Source organism: Podarcis melisellensis, assembly GCF_964234715.1.
Source record: "Podarcis melisellensis genome assembly, chromosome: 11".
NCBI classification, from domain to species: Eukaryota; Metazoa; Chordata; class Lepidosauria; order Squamata; family Lacertidae; genus Podarcis; species Podarcis melisellensis.
In genome coordinates, this window is record NC_138543.1 from 46,784,284 (window position 1) to 46,797,733 (window position 13,450).

A 13,450-nucleotide genomic window follows, 5' to 3' on the forward strand; every position below is an offset into this window, starting at 1 on the left:
ATCAGAAGCTGAAGAGGCAACAGGGTTTAGTGAGCAGGAAGAGAGCAGTCCAGACTCAAAGGCGGGAGAGGAGAGGGGCCAGAGATGAGGCAGGTTGCTGAAGATTCTAGGGTATCTTCCTCATCTGCTGCAACCAGCTCCCCTCTCCACTGGTCTCCCAGAATATACAGAGAAATGAAGAGGGTGGAATGATAAGAGACAAGATGATGGAGCCTTAGGCTGCTGGGGAAGGAACCAAGGAAGGAACCTTAGAGGTGGGAAGGTGGGGACCTTCAGCCCTGCAGCTGCCTCACTAGGGCAAGACATACTGGGAAGAGTTGCTGTGACCACTAGGCCTGCACTGTTTTCATTTCTCTGAATAAAGAGTTAACTTCACTGGCTCCAGTGTTTTTCTTTATTGCTGACCTACTCCTGACAAGTAGATACTGTATGATTTGTGTAAATAAGACAGAATGTGGGTGCAATGTATATGTGTTTTGGGGTGAATCTTGTATATTGTGAATCAGGATATCCCTTGGCAAGAGGGAGGCTGGAGAAGGAAGGAATCCTTGACTTTTAAGATGTTTTCAAAATATACTGCTATGTTTTTGTTTTTGAGGGGGATTTTATTGTTTTATATTGCATTGCTAATTTTAGTTTTCAGTTTCATTATTTTGTAAACTGCATAGTTATTAAGTATGAAACAGTAGATAAATATACTAAACCAACCAACCAACAAGCAAACAAGGGATTTGTCCAGAAACATCTGTAGAGCTACAGGTTCCCCATACCTATTTTAAATAGAAGTTTATTGTGTAAGTTTTTACAAAATTCTTTTGCACATACTTTTGTTTTTATCAGTAGTGACTTCAGTCCAATTTTTCGCTCTTGGCATTTCCTGCAGAAGAGAGGGCACATTTTTTTATTCTCTCACACATCCATAACAATAGTACTTACATGCATTTAACTTTGGCTGGACCCACCATTTCCATGAAGCTTGTTATTTAGCCTGGATGGAACCAGCAATGAAACCTGGATGAAGAAAACGTGTCTTGGCCAGAGTTCCCTTTGTGGGAAGTGCCAGGCTGATAAAGATCAAGGCTGCCGAGACAACCTCAGGAATTGGAGGTGTGCCTTGAGTAAACTTGAGCATCCAGTTTGAACAGCCCACAGAGTTGGCTGACCGATCAAGATCTTCCAGGCCAAACCATTTTTGAAAGAATACTTTTCACTTAACCCGCACACCTTTCTGACGTTACCGGAGATGCTATCAGCTGCTCCAGATTCCAGGACTGCTGTGTCAAAACACAAAAGGTTCTCCACTCTGCCCAATCTGATAAGCACCAGATCTTGCAATGCTGCATGTGTCTGTGATCCTATTAAAGTTTGATTTTCTTTTCTGGGGCATCAGTTCCTGGGCCTACTCTGAGGTGAGGTGATGTCAGCCCCTCCGCCTGGCAACTGGGAATATGGAGACTAAAGACCCCTAACCCTAAAGAGGGTTGTGGGTGGGGTGTCAGTTGCAGCAATGGGATTTGCCAGAGAAGGGCTGCTGGGGCCTTGGCCGTTTCCCACACGGCCTTTCACAGCCCTTTGGAAGCCATAAAGGGGGATTTTACAAGCATGCTATAAAAAGTGCACGTCTCACCCAGGTGAGCAAAATGAGAAAGTGAGCACATGTCCTAACAAATACAAATGTACCAAGATAATAAAACAAGGAAATAAAGCAGGTGAGGAACAGATTACTACAGTCATAAAAACAACCACGGGTTTTTCTTTCAATAAATCATGTACCAGGGAGGCAGTTCAAGGACAGAAGTGTGAAATAAATACTGAAGGAAGGCAAAGAGGTGGCTGAGAGGTGTACAGCTGGATCCTAAGTATGTGTACAATGGTACCTCGGGTTAAGAACTTAATTTGTTCTGGAGGTCCGTTCTTAACCTGAAACTGTTCTTAACCTGAAGCACCACTTTAGCTAATGGGGCCTCCTGCTGCCGCTGCGTTGCCGGAGCACGATTTCGGTTCTCATGCTGAAGCAAAGTTCTTAACCTGAAGCACTATTTCTGGGTTAGCGGAGTCTGTAACCTGAAGCGTATGTAACCTGAAGCATATGTAACCTGAGGTACCACTGTACTTGGAACTCAGTGGAGCTTTCTTCTATGGGACTTACTCCTTTATGAATTGCTTATCCATGAGCAACTCTCCTGCATCTTGAAGAATGTCTAAGGGTTGTGTCCACATGAACATTTGTTCCAGCCCAATCCCACCACTGGTTTTTTTTGTTTTGTTTTTAAGATACCCTTAGCAATAATTCATCTGTATCATGTAGAAAAATACTCTACTTTGATGCACTTTCTTTTCAATCCAGCTTCCCTACAGTTAAAAAATGGAAGCCATGGTTCAGCTTTTGCACATGCACAGATGACAGCGCATGCACAGATGAATCATAGAATTGTAGAGCTGGAAGCAATCCCAATGGTCATCTATTCCACCCCCCTACAGGAATTGCACCTATAGCCTCCATGACAGCCTAAGGTAAAGGTAAAGGTACCCCTGCCCGTACGGGCCAGTCTTGACAGACTCTGGGGTTGTGCGCCCATCTCACTTAAGAGGCCAGGGGCCAGCGCTGTCCGGAGACACTTCCGGGTCACATGGCCAGTGTGACATCGCTGCTCTGGCGAGCCAGAGCTGCACACGGAAACGCTGTTTACCTTCCCGCTGGTAAGCGGTCCCTATTTATCTACTTGCACCCGGAGGTGCTTTCGAACTGCTAGGTTGGCAGGCGCTGGGACCGAGCAGCGGGAGCGCACCCCGCAGCAGGGATTCGAACCGCCAACCTTTCGATCAGCAAGTCCTAGGCGCTGAGGCTTTAACCCACAGCGCCACCTGTGTCCCATGATGGCCACCCTACTTCTGTTTAAAAACTTCCATTAGCCATCTTCAAATATCTAAAGGTCTTTCACATAGAAGATGGAGCAAGCTTGGGCTGTTGTTTTTTGCTCTGGAGGGTAGGACCTGAACAAATGGATTCAAGCTATAAGATGGGAGATTCAGACTTAACATCAGGAACTTTCTTGACAGTGGAACGGTCTCCCTTGGAAGGTGGTGGATTCTCCTTCCTAGGATGTTTTTTCAGCAGAGGTTGGATAGCCAGCTGCCATGCATGTTTTAGTTGAGATTGCATCAAATCTCAGATTGTATGAGAGTCCACCATCTTTGGAGAGATTCTGTTGAACTGCCATCTGTTTTCAAACGGACACACTGCAGGGTAATGCAGACTCAATCTGCAATGAGCTTTTATCTTTGGAATGAAACCCATTTCTTGAGAAGCATTTTTCAGGGGCAACAAATATGCAATAGATCTAGACTGTGTGTGGACTATAGTGGTACCTCAGGTTAAGTACTTAATTTGATCCGGAGGTCCGTTCTTAACCTGAAACAGTTCTTAACCTGAAGCACCACTTTAGCTAATGGGGCCTCCTGCTGCCGCTACACGATTTCTGTTCTCTTCCTGAAGCAAAGTTCTTAACCCGAGGTACTATTTCTGCGTTAGCGGAGTCTGTAACCTGAAGCGCCTGTAATCCGAGGTACCACTGTACATGGAAAAAAATGCATGCTCAGCCTCCATTGATTATAGAATAAAATGTGTGTATGCAGTGGCAGAGCATCATGCTCCGGAACTGGTGGGTGGGCCTGGTGCACATCCTGGGGGCGTGGCATGCTGCCTGTGGGGGCATGGTGCCCAGAATGGGTAGGGGGGCAGCTGCAATGGCTCCCCCCACTCCTCTTCCTCCACCAGTCTGTGTATCCAATCCACATTGTACTTAAACAACAATGTGCCCATGATAGGATGGCAACATGCATTGCTATCCAGGTTTACTTATTGCATACCTGAATGTGCAATGAGAGCTGATCCAATGGAAACAGCCTGTGGGGTTCAGTAATATTTGGGTCTTTGTATAATATCATGAACACTGTTATGATGCTAAGAAACATCTGGAGGCGGTTGGGTGGTTACTGTGGTTTGTTCCCATGTTGTCAGCCAAATTAATATGGCTGGCACAAGTGAACCTGCTTGGTGGACAGAAAATGACCGATGCACTGCTTATGAAAAACCCCTTACTAGTTAAAGCACATCCATGCGATGCACATTACTGCATGTGCTGATTGGCTGAATAAAGAATTGTTCTTAAAGTAGCCACTAATTCGAAGGGTTTTGCAGTACAATTTTGTATCCTTCCAGACATGATTCCTGTTTTGCAGCATCACAGATCTGCAGTATATGCGGGTGACTTGAGATGAAGCCTTTTCTGTGTCTACACACACACTTGTGGAACTCTCTCCCAGGGATCATTCAAGTTGTCCCCACGGTTGACTCATTTAAATGAGAATTGAACATTTGTTTACTCAGGCCTTTGAATGATTGACAAGAGTTTGTGCTACCCAAACTATGGTCTGCTTAGCTGATTTGCTTCTCTTTTAAATAATTTTTATGATCCAAATCTCTCTCTCTCTCTGTGTGTGTGTGTGTGTGTGTGTGTGTGTGCTTGCTTAGGTTACATGTTATATATTATCGTAATCTCACCCTTGGCTCCTAAGGGAAAGGAGGACAGGATAAAAATCATCTGAGTGAATGAATAAATTAATGAAATGTTTATATTATTATAATGCACTGTATGTGGAGCGGCCCTTGAAGACTGTTTGAAAGCTGCAGCTAGTGCAGAATGAAGCCACCATGTCTTCTTATAACCATATAACACTGGTTTTATAAGAGTTTTGCTGGTTGCCTGTGTGCTAGCGAGCCCACTTCAAGGTGCTGCTGTTGACATATAAAGCCCGTAACAGCTTCTGAACATAAAAAGAGCCTGGGGGATCAGGTCATCTCATCCCATACCCTGTCCCTATAGTGGCCACCCAAATACCCATGGAAAGCCCACAAGCAGATTCTGAGCACAACAGCACACACCCCACTTGCGATTCCCAGAAATTTAGGTGCCTCCTGCCTCTGACTGAGGATGGAGGTGACAGCCATTATGGCTAGTAACCACTGACTGGGACCTAAATACTTGAAGAAAAGCCTCTCCGTATATTAACTTGCTCAGATCCTAAGACAGGCAAGAGAGCTCTTTCTGGAGGCCCCCATCACCTAGAGTGCTGACTTGACATAGGACCTTGTCCCCTATAAATCTGCCACTGATCTGGTTTGCGTATCTTGCAGACTGAGTAAACATGGCCCACAATTAGGGGTTTAGGGGAGGACGTTTAAAGATGAAAAGCAACCTCTGATGCTGCTCTCAGGAGTGGAAGAGCACTAGTTAACTTTCCTCTCCAGATTTTGTTAGCTCAAAATCAACCCACCCCCACGGCTAGTTTTCAGCCTATGAAGAAAAGATACAAGTTCCCACATCTTACAGAATCTCCCTTAAAAAGATAATCAGGTGATTTTTTTTAAAAAATCCAATACTACGTGGTCCATTAAAATATTTAAAGAAGCTCTGAAAGACAACATAATTGATTGTTTATACAATATCATCCCACGCAGTCCTGTTTGTTTTCCCCACTCTGGCATTTTGCAAGGAGTTGTCATTTATGCTGAATCTTCTGCTAGAGAACTTTTGTGTGCTAATTAGAATAATTCAGATTCCTCTCACACTATCAAATGGAAAGGAAAAGGGTGGTTGAACAACACTTCTAAGCCCCCACAGTCGGATGTAATTTGATTGCATTCCCACCTGCCCCCATCACTCTAGCCTAAACCTCCCATAATTATGCATGCAAAATATCCATTTTTCATGGACATAGCTTGTATTTTCAGGTTGCCTTTAATGTCTTTAGGTAATGGGTGCTGAAAAGCACTTTGTCATTCTGTGAGTAAGATCCGTGATTAAGAGCTCCTCTACATTTTTTGCTCTATAAGACTCACTTTTTCCCTCCCAAAAAGTAAGGGGAAATGTGTGTGCGTCTTATGGAGTGAGTACAGGCTGCGCAACTATCCCATAAGCCAGAACAGCAAGAGGGATCGCTGCGCAGCAATCCCTCTTGCTGTTCTGGCTTCCGAGATTCAGAATATTATTTTTTCTTGTTTTCCTCCTCCAAAAACTAGGTGCGTCTTATGGTCTGGTGCGTCTTATGGAGTGGAAAATACGGTAATCAGGACTGCCAGGTGGGAAACCACGTGCTTGAAATTCCCTCCCCATTGCAAAGACCTTGCCTGCAGAATGCTAGTTCTCACCCATTGCTGTCCAATTCATACATGTTTTCTAAGAGGGTCATTATTTTATTTCTTACTTACCTATTTACAATGGGGAGCACTCAACCTATAACTTAAAAAGGGTAAAGGGATCCCTGACCATTAGGTCCAGTCGTGGCCGACTCTGGGGTTGCGGTGCTCATCTCGCTTTATTGGCCAAGGGAGCCGGCGTACAGCTTCCGGATCATGTGGCCAGCATGACTAAGCCGCTTCTGGCGAACCAGAGCAGCGCACGGAAATGCCGTTTACCTTCCCACTGGAGTGGTACCTATTTATCTACTTGCACTGCATGCTTTCAAACTGCTAAGTTGGCAGGAGGCAGGAACCAAGCAACGGGAGCTCACCCCGTTGTGGGGATTTGAACCGCTGACCTTCTGATCGGCAAGTCCTAGGCTCTGTGGTTTAACCCACAGTGCCACCCGCGTCCCTGCTAGCCTATAACTTACCTACTAGAAATATTACAGCCCTGGACTCTCAGCAGAAACTAGTTACACAAGAAGAGCCTTGCTGGATCAGCTCAATGACCTATCTAGTTTAGTATCAACTGCAAGAGCACTCTTGCCTCTCCTGCAGTTTCCAACAACTGATATTCAGAAGTATTGCTGCCTCTGACCATGAAGGTGGAACATAGGCATCATGGCTAGTAATCATAGGAGCCAACTTCTATGGACTGAGGATAGCAGTCACAAAGGGCTGCAGCCCTAACTGCACTTACCTGAGAGTAAGCCCTGCTGAATCTAATTGTTTCTGTGTAGACAGTAGGACTGCAGCAAGAAACACAGTTGGGAATTAGGGCTTTCTGTTTTAAGTCTCAACCAGAGGAAAATATAATATTGGAGATTAGGGAGAAAGGAGTGTGAATAGATCGGGGGGAGGGGGCTGACGAGAGACCAAAAACCACAGGTAGCAAGACAAGACACACTTTCTGGGGAGCAAGTCTCACACACAGTTGCTTGGGGCGAGGACTGCAGAGGGACCATAGTTGGGTTGTGTGTGTGTGTGTTTTTCAGAAAAACGTAGAATGGGAAGGGACCCTGCGGGTCATCAATGCTTTTTAGCTTGCATTGATCTCAAAAACCTTCAGTGCCTTTTTTTTTTTTTTTTTAGTTGGGTATGCAATTAACAGGCTTGTTTCACAAATAAGGGAGAAGGAGCGTTGCTTGGTTTGGTTTGCCTTTGTCCTAGTTTTTAGCATGTGCTTAGCACCGTAGTTTCAGGCTGTGAGCTGCCCTGATATCTATGGGTGGAGGGCATTAGTAGTAATACTAGTATCAGTAGTAGTACAGTGGTACCTCGGGTTAAGTACTTAATTCGTTCTGGAGGTCCGTTCTTAACCTGAAACTGTTCTTAATCTGAAGCACCACTTTAGCTAATGGGGCCTCCTGCTGCCGCTGCACGATTTCTGTTCTCATCCTGAAGCAAAGTTCTTAACCCGAGGTACTATTTCTGGGTTAGCGGAGTCTGTAACCTGAAGTGTATGTAACCCGAGGTACCACAGTGGTAGTAGTAGTAGTAGTAATTAATGGTGATGATATTTTTCGCAGGGCTTGGAGTGAGTGGGTGATGGCCAGCTGCTGGAATGAATGGGGTCGGTGCTAAATTATCTGGCATGCTTTACAACCCCTAGGGACCTTGTTGGTAGGGTGGGGGTGGAGAAGGAGCCCCCCCCCTCCCAGGAAGAAGAAGAAAAGTGAAGGGAGGAGGCTTCCCTTCCCCGGGATAGAGTTGCCCGTAACATTAAACACAGGGCACGATTCCAGGGGGGGAGAGAAACCAGGGCAGCAGCTGCTGCTACTCACAGCTCAGGCTAGATGTAGCTGAACAGGATGGGCAAGGGGACAGCAAACCCAGCACGGAGGCTCCGCAGGCTGGCTAGAGGAGGAAGAAAGGGGGCAAGTGGGGGGCGTCTCTCTCCTTCCTTCCTTCCTTCCTTCCTTCCTTCCTTTCTTCCTTTCTTCCTCCTCCTCCTCCTCGTGCTCTGCTTCCCCCTCACCATCACTTGCCTCCCTCTTCCCACAGGGTGGGCGGGTGAAAGAGAGCGCTGCCCGCATGCCAGCCATATGGTTGGCAAGGCACAGCTGGCAGGTGCAGGGAAAGGGGAGGCCACTGGCAAAGCTGGGGCGCCCCTGAGAGGCCAGCACCCTGGCGCAGTGAACCACCAAGCCCTATGGGAAAGACGCTTCTGAGGGTTGGGCTAGGGGACATCCAAAGTCCTTAAATTAAGTCACCTCCTTCCTAATCATTTGAGACAGGACTGTACTACTATAATACTCACTTTATGAAAGGGGAAGTGAGTCACAGAGATACTGAGTGGCTTGCCCAAAGGACAATTAAGGTTTGTGTGTCAGGATTATGAAAGCTTTGCACATATGGATCATTCCCATACTACCATTAAGGGGTTAAAAAATCGCTAAAAACAGAAACATGCAAATTAATGCCTATAAAATCCAAAATGATGCATAGAAAGGCCAGATTTTCCAGACAGGCACAGCAGAGATAGAAATAGAGATAGTTGTATTTAAGCCCATGGGAAGAGGAGGAGGAGGAAGAGTTTGGATTTGATATCCCGCTTTATCACTACCCGAAGGAGTCTCAAAGCGGCTAACATTCTCCTTTCCCTTCCTCCCCCACAACAAACACTCTGTGAGGTGAGTGGGGCTGAGAGACTTCAGTGAAGTGTGTCTAGCCCAAGGTCACCCAGCAACTGCATGTGGAGGAGCGGGGAAGCGAACCCAGTTCACCAGATTACGAGTCTACTGCTCTTAACCACTACACCACACTGGAAGAACACCTGTTTGGGATTTTGCCCCATATTTCTGGTTTGTGTTCCTCCAAAGTGCTCAGAGCAACTTCTGTCTGATTCGAAGGAAGCAGAACAGATGGGACTGGATGCAAGGTGAGGCGACTGCCTCAGGCGGCTGGATCCACAGGAGCGGCAGGTCCCAATGTAGATCGTTATTCCTGCCCCATTGTTCACTCACCCCTTCTTCCCTGGCTGGAAGATCTGGGCGATCTGCTGTTTTGTGGTTCACCTCAGGTGCCAAAATGTCTTGGGCCAGCCCTGAGAACAGAAAGAAGACAGACTCCGGTGATATAAAGAAATAAGATGTTCTTTTAGCTCAATTTATTTCCAAGCTAAAGCTCCTTGGTCAGGAGTTATAAACAAAGATGATGGTAATTTATTTTTATCTTTTTTTAAATACTCTGTTCTACTGATCTTGGGTGGAATCTACAAACATGTTTAAAATGCTGTGAAAAATGCTTTTTAAAAAAATTGTTCTGAAAAATGCATTGAATCTGCTCCAGCTCACAGTTAACATTTAGTGTCATAATTGTATACTGCACTTTACAACGCATTCAAAGTGTTTTATTTGCAGCTGTATAGCTGGGTCCTGGGTGCTTTTTCCTTCTTCCTCAGGCATAGGCAAACTCCAGCCCTCCAGATGTTTTGAGACTACAACTCCCATCATGCCTAGCTAACAGGATGGTGGGAATTGTAGTCCTAAACATCTGGAGGGCTGGAGTTTGCCTATGCCTGCTCTTCCTGCTCACTCCTGGGAAGCCCCATCTAGACAACTGATGAGAACTGGTTTCTTGCAGCAAAACTGCATCATATTTCTTCCAATCTTTCTCTGGCAGTGGTGGAGCATGTCTTCATGGTGCCCAGGGGGCGAGAGCATGTGTGCACGCCAGAAAGGCAGGGTGCACCAGCCCAGCCCTCGCCACCAGTGTGACCAGCCTCTCACATGATCCCAACCTCTCAGAGTGGCTCGGGGAGGGTGGCATGAGAAGCACGCAACAGCCATGCACCCTCTGATCTCAGCCTCGCCCTCACTTTGCGAAGATGGAATCAAAGGCTGCATGGCTATTGCATCCTCCTCATGCTGTCGTGTCATCAGGCGATGTGAGGAGAATGCAGCAGGGCAGGCATGTGCCATTCAAATCCATCTGATTTGAAGGATACATGTGTCAGGCATCAGAGGATCCAACCCCCCACGATAGGTTGCCAGGACAAAGAAGGTTGTCTTACCCAGGCATAGGCAAACTCGGCCTTCCAGATGTTTTGGGACTACAACTCCCATGATCCCTAGCTAACAGGACCAGTGGTCAGGGATGATGGGAATTGTAGTCCCAAAATATATGGAGGGCCGAGTTTGCCTATGCCTGTTCTTACCAATGCTTTTTATTCAATATTCACAGAGAGGGGCTTGGGAATGTGGCCTCTCGGAATTATGGCATTGCTCCAAGTGTGTCTCCATTCCCTCCCTCTCTCCCATTATGCATCATCACAACAGTTGCTGAGATGTGCCTACTGCCTCTGAGCTCTCTGCTCTCCTACTTTCAATGCCCTCTGGGGTCTGGGAGAGGGGGGTCTGGAACGCTTTCTAAAGACACTGTGTCCATCAGCTGTCGTTCCCCCCCCGGGGGGCTTCTTCCTCCTCCTCTCCCATTAACTTTCTCCCTCATCTGCCTCTGATCTGTGATCTCCCTCAAACCCCTGCTGTAATTCTGAACAGGAAGAGTCAGGCTGGGGAGGCAGTCTCCACCATTCCTCCCCTGCCCAGTCCCTGACGTCGTGCTCCTGACCCCCTGCCAGCCCCACGCTGCTTTGTGTGGGATCGGAATCGCAAAGCAGTACAGTGGTACCTCGGGTTAAGAACTTAATTAAGGTCCGTTCTTTGTTTTTTAAAAAAATATATATATATTTAATTTTCCACAATCATAACAAATATCACATAATAGAACAACAAACAAAGGGGGGGGGAATAAATCAAAGAAAGAAAAACAATACAAAAGACCCCAAAATAAAGACAAACTTAGTCATTTAAAAACCCAACCTTAATTACACGTTGACTTCCTCTATTCCCTCCCTTCTGAATTTCCTTGTATCTGCATGTAATAACAGCTTTCCAATATCATTCTTAAACATATTTCCAACTGTTATCTACCATATTCACTTTTCTTACCATCTAAATCACATTTATATAATTACATCCTAATTTAGTCCTAGGCCTATTTGGTACTTTGAAGGGACTTCTAGTTATTTATATTATAATATTTATTCAAATAGTCCTTAAATTTCTTCCAGTCTTCTTGATATTCCTCTTCTTTCTGCTCACGGATTCTTCCAGTCAGGTCAGCCAGCTCCAAAAAATCCATCATTTTCATCTGCCAGGCTTAACCTGAAACTGTTCTTAACCTGAGGTACCACTTTAGCTAATGGGGCCTCCCACTGCCACCACGCCGCTGCTGCGCAATTTCTGTTCTCATCCTGAAGCAAAGTTCTTAACCTGAGGTACTATTTCTGGGTTAGCGGAGTCTGTAACCTGAAGCGTTTGTAACCTGAGGTACCACTGTACGGGGCTGGCAGGGCCAGCATGAGGAGCAAAATGCGCCCTCGATAAACATGTTAAGAGGCAACAACCCCCCTTGCCCCACCCACTCAGAAATCCCATCATTCCTGAGCACTGGCCATGCTTGCTGTAGCTGATAGGAGCTGGAGTCTGAAGCATGTGGAAGTCTCCCTGTTGTCTACCCTGGTTCTAGAGACATCTGTTTTGCTGCAATTAGAAACAGCATGCTGGAGGTTGAGGTCTGCTCCAAACAAGGCAATTTGTATGTTATCAAATTATACATTAAGTGGCTCAGAAAGCCAGACCAGACCAATAAAATAATTTGTGAGGTTGCCACGACCATGTGGTGCAGCATCACATGTTGGTACTGAGTGGTATTTGCTCTTTCTGTTGAAAGGAGATGCAAGTTTGACAACAGCAACATAAAAAAAAAACCACTAATGAGTTGTTTACAGTCTGAATTTAAAAGAAGCAGTCTAAGGTGCCGAGCAATTGCTGAGGATAATTTGGTAACTGCCTTCTACATTTCTTGGAACTGAAGGCTTATTCCTTCTTCCTGGAAGGATTATTTTCTTGCAAGCATCCTTTCCACACATGTAACAAAGCCAAACATGGAAAGATGCTATCTTTGTCACTTCTGCAGTGTGGCTGCCAGAATCGCCACTTGGTGGTTCCATCTAGCCTGCCCTGTGACTCTGGGCTAATGGCTTTCCATGGTTTGTTTAGAGTGCTTTTTCCACATTCCTTTCAGAAAATGAGGCTTTGTTTGGCTTTGTTGCTGCGTCCTTGTGTATTAGGGTCTTAGAGATGACATTGTATTGGAAAAGAAATTCTTCATTTAAAAGAGCGGTTCATCAAGCTATGGGAATCAGCAGCTTTAAGTAAAAAAAATGAACAAACTTGGATTTTTATAGGCGAGGCGAAGAAAGAAGGGAATTAGTCAGCCTGAGCAAAAATGCTAAGGTTTGGCTTAGCATGTTGTCCAAACCCAAGTTTTGGGTTAAGCTCTCTGCTCCTCATCCAAGAGCTGTAATCAAAAACAAACCTAGATTGCAGCTTGTGGTCCGTGAGGCGGGAGCATAACCATGAGCCTCAGATTAGACATTTGCCTCCCCACCCATAAGAAATAAATAAATAAAGCTTATATTTACAGGGAGAGAGTGGCAAACAGAAAATAAATGGCATTGCAAGTTGATGGTCAAAAGTGGTTGAAGTAGAGGGACGAGTGCAACCTATTTAACAAACATTTTTTAAAGATGATTTTTTCCCCTCTGTTTTTAACTCAAAGAATCACTTTTTTTAAAAAAAAAGGGATCTGCATTGAATTTCCATTTTACTTAAAGAATTGGAAAATTAATGAGCAAGAGGAGTCTGTTACTTTGTTGTTGTTTAGTCGTTTAGTCGTGTCCGACTCTTCGTGACCCCATGGACCAGAGCATGCCAGGCACTCCTGTCTTCCACTGCCTCCCACAGTTTGGTCAAACTCATGCTGGTAGCTTCGAGAACACTGTCCAACCATCTCATCCTCTGTCGTCCCCTTCTCCTTGTGCCCTCCATCTTTCCCAACATCAGGGTCTTTTCCAGGGAGTCTTCTCATGAGGTGGCCAAAGTATTGGAGCCTCAGCTTCACGATCTGTCCTTCCAGTGAGCACTCAGAGCTGATTTCCTTAAGAATGGATAAGTTTGATCTTCTTGCAGTCGATGGGACTATCAAGAGTCTCCTCCAGCACCATAATGCAAAAGCATCAATTCTTCAGCGATCAGCCTTCTTTATGGTCCAGCTCTCACTTCCATACATCACTACTGGGAAAACCATAGCTTTAACTATACGAACCTTTGTTGGCAAGGTGATGTCTCTGCTTCTTAA

General features: G+C 45.6%; 1 protein-coding gene and 1 long non-coding RNA gene across 8 annotated transcripts in view; one reads left to right on the forward strand and one right to left on the reverse strand.

The window, feature by feature from the left end:
* Nucleotides 1-13,450, forward strand: part of PRLR (prolactin receptor) — a 106,826-nt gene that overhangs the window by 56,508 nt on the left and 36,868 nt on the right. The gene's annotated exons all lie outside the window — the stretch shown is intronic.
* On the reverse strand, nt 5,528-11,800 carry LOC309379940. Its single transcript, XR_014172692.1, has 3 exons — nt 11,712-11,800; nt 9,211-9,290; nt 5,528-5,631 (listed from the first exon to the last, which is right to left on the reverse strand). It is a non-coding gene; the product is annotated as an uncharacterized lncRNA (long non-coding RNA).